Genomic DNA, 3,926 nt, shown 5'->3' with positions numbered 1-3,926 from the left:
TACCATAAACTGACTATATATCGGCATTTATTTAAATAATAAATCCAAAGTACGATTTTACTACTAAATTTATGTTATCAGTTAACTTAATTTCAGACCATTTAAAATTATAATATGTAACACAGCTGCTACTGCAATCGGCATTTCTGTGAACTTTTGAGTATGTAGAATCAAACAAAAATTGCTTTTTTAGTTGATTACGTAATTTTACATTTGTTTTCTAGTAAGATGAACCTGAAGAAGTAAATACTATATTGAAAATTATTTAGTAATTTTTTGTTTACATACACTAGACTTATAGTTTTGATTTCATTTATTATATATATTGCAAGTTGTAAAACTAAAGAAGGCATTCAGCAGAGCTTGACACAGTCTTCAAAAACATCAAACTTTGTGTGCAACACATCAAAAATAACCAAAACCCTGTTTTGGGTTTTGACGTATTTTTCAGTCATTTCTCTTACTTTAAATTGTGACTTACATTCATAAATTACAATGAAAATTTTCGTTAAAGAGTGTGTAATATGTTCAAACTCTGAGTGCTAAAGATATTATCCCATATGCCATTACAATTTTGTACAATCTTAATCGTTAGCCTTCATTGACATATAGCAACAACTTGAAATGAAAGTATTGAAAATTTCATACTTAACGTATAATGAAACAACAGGAAAAATACATATGATTTTTCTTTCCGAAACTTGATAGCATGTTAGTTTAAATCCATCCATGCTGAAACAGCACATAGGAGACAGTCTGAACTTCGGTTTCAATTACAAAAGTATAAACAGCACGTGAAACAAGAATTACTTAGACCGGGCCTTAACTTAAAATTTCCATAAATCCTTGGGTTCTTCAAGTGTGGAATTTGTTTAGTCGCTATGAACATTCTTTTTAATTTTAACCCTATGTGCACAGGTGGGAGTCAAAGTGTGCATGTTACCACTTTTGACAGGGTGCCATTCAACATGGTATTATGTATTTGATGTCACAATTATTTTACCCTCATTGCTGATTTAGCAGCAGATCATGGTAGAGGAGAGTATATATCAGGTCCCTCAGTGGAGCAGCAGAAACTTCACAGAATTACACGTTAAAATCTGGATTTCGATTCCTCGCGCTGGACACAGGAGATAGCCCAATGTGGCTTTGCTCTAAAGGAAACAAACAAACGCTAAATACTAGACTTAATATATAGGGATACTGAAAAAAAACTAGATATGCATTTAGAGGTTCTAAAGGTTATAGAAATGGAACATATAAACTGTAGAATGCACTACAGCTTGTCGGAGTCTCAGTCAGATTGACTTGTCAATTCACAGGCATATCTTGAGTGTAAATACTTTTCTAACACATCTAATTTTTTGTTTACAGCAGACTTGTACATCTTACTAAAAGTTTATTCGGGATTATAGTTAACATTCTTTCTCCAGTATTTGGTTGACCGAATAGACCGACTCCGTGCACTTTCAGTTAATAGATAATTCAGCTAAATCTCCTATTTCCTGTTTAATCTTCCTTGATTTCAGATGTAGCTAGTTGATTTGAATTCTTTTAAGTCTTGTTAATATTATTTCATCTTCCTTTAAAAAAACTACTATTTTATGATAGAGTGGCATTATGTATTACATGCTAAGTTTTTGTTTTATTTAGTCAGTCTTGTTGACATTATTTACTTTTTGCTTAAAGACAATTCTACTTTAAGACAAAGTGGCACCATTTATGCTAAGCTTTTGTTTATTAGTTATTGGGCATTAATAACTCTTTTGCACTATTTAATTGTTAGAACATCTGTTAAAGTGGAAACTCGGTGGTAAGAAGTATTGGTAGTCGCTGTTAAAATTAATTTCATTTCTTTCTTCTTGTAAATAATCGGTAGTAAGTAGAAATTCATAGATTTGAACTAATGTAAATTTTGTACTTAATTAACATCTTGTGAAAAATGTACCATTTTCTATTAGTAAAATAAAGAACATTTGACGCTATTTCTGGATTTTTTTCTCTATACACAATACATTTGTGTTGTACCACAGTTTTCGTTTTTAAAACCTGTAAATTGTGTGTGTGTGTGCTACGTAATCGGTTCTAATCAGATCCTTTTATTTGTATGGATTGGGCTGTAAATAATTCTCAGAATTAGTTGTAATGATTAAAATATTGGATTTGTATAGGCTCTGCTATAGGGACCTACTATGTTTGTATACAAAAATTGGGGATAAAATGTAAGTAACCTTGTAAAGTATACAGGTAGTAAGTAATATGTCTTAAGTCAAACTCTTAAAGTAAGTAATATTTATAAAGTATTTCAGTTACCCTATTAACATAATTATGGAAATATAATAAAACAACATTTTTGTTGGTTGAACTAAATAAGAGCACAAAGTAAATTATTACAGATTTGAAACTAGAGGAGCACTTATCAATGCGCATACATCCGCCACGCAGCATTGATCATATTCGACCCTTAAAAAAATACGAAAATCTGTCCGTATGTCTGTCGTTATGAAAGGACATGAACCATTTTTGACAGGATAATGAGGAACAAGATTCTACATATGTCTATCAAGTTTCATCAAAATCCGATCATTTTTAACTGAGTTATAGGGCGAAAATAGTGTGAAAAATCGGTCCCCATGTTAACAGATAGGGATATTTTTTATTTTCTTGACCTTGCTGTGACCTCTCCCTTTGGTATTGTCCCTCCAAAAACAAATAATTTCTAAGTTGGTTCTTTATCCAAGTGTACAAACTTTCGTCAAAATCCATTTAGCCGTTTTTAAAAAAACTTGCTGACAAACATACAAACAGGGGTAAAAGCATAACCTCCGTCCACCTTCGGTGATGGAGATAAAAACGAATATTGTGCTTTGTTAAATTGCACTACTGAAGCTATTTGTTAAATTTCAAAATATATTTTTTGCTATATAAATTCTATCGCGTAATATGCAATTCGAATACATTCCCGTTTGGGACTAATCGCATGTTATATTTTAAAATTCTAATGTTTCTTTAACAATACTTTGCTGGAATTAAAATTTCTCTTAGAAGTTAGATAATTATCTTTTTTATTTAATAATTAAAGGAACAGTGACTCATATTAGAATGTACAAAAAATGTATGTTTGACTTAATTGTGTTTTCGATACATTTGTGTTTTATCTTCAATATCTACTAAATCGTGAATTTCACATTTAATACCATTAACGCTCTAAGTGATTTCCATTGTTTCAATAGTACAAATTTTTAAGAGAAATAATTATTTGAAATATTTCTCCAAAAATTAGTAATAAAAGGTTTAGTATTATTAGACATACACGTGTTTTTAATCTAGTGGTTATGTTTGGAATAAAACCTACTGATAAAAAGTAAAGTTTTAGAATGAATCCTAATCTTCCCCTCCTCTCCACCGGGAACTCAGTGGCAAGTCTGGGGGATCATAGCGCTAAAAATCGGATTTCGACACCGATGGTGGGTAGAGCACAAATAGCTTTATAACAAATGGAAAGTTACTTAACTTATGGCAATTTTTTGCAGGTAGTTCGGCTTGTTCGTTATTTTAAGGTAATAAAAGCTTTATAAGTATAATTATACCACTACCATAAGCACCGAGTTAATGAGGCAACGGAACATTGATGTGGAAATATATATTTGGAGAGTTTACCCACCCACCTCCCAAAAAAATATATATACATGTAGTATGCTACTGCACTAATTTAATAAGTATTATATAATCGCGGTCCCAACAACTTCTGCAAATTGACGTAATAATCTACGTAGTGTGGTCATATGATTTGAGTGACAGCATGATTAGTGAAAAACCACAACGAATGGAACAAATTCTCGGGGTCTTGATATAAAAAAGAAAGCTTCAACTATATAAGTGTTGGTATACTGATTTACATTGAGTGGTCACAAGTAAATAGACAC

At 31.3% G+C, this 3,926-nt stretch overlaps 1 long non-coding RNA gene across 1 annotated transcript in view; it reads left to right on the top strand.

The window, feature by feature from the left end:
* Positions 1 to 1,319: 1,319 nt before the first annotated feature.
* Positions 1,320 to 3,926, top strand: part of LOC111087476 — an 18,986-nt gene continuing 16,379 nt past the window's right edge. Inside the window, exon 1 of the long non-coding RNA XR_002612149.1 lies at positions 1,320 to 1,397. This is a non-coding gene — a long non-coding RNA (uncharacterized LOC111087476). The remainder of the gene's footprint in view (positions 1,398 to 3,926) is intronic.

The sequence above is a fragment of the Limulus polyphemus genome, unplaced genomic scaffold (assembly GCF_000517525.1).
Source record: "Limulus polyphemus unplaced genomic scaffold, Limulus_polyphemus-2.1.2 Scaffold2200, whole genome shotgun sequence".
Taxonomy (NCBI): domain Eukaryota; kingdom Metazoa; phylum Arthropoda; class Merostomata; order Xiphosura; family Limulidae; genus Limulus; species Limulus polyphemus.
This window is presented reverse-complemented; position numbering and strand designations above follow the sequence as displayed.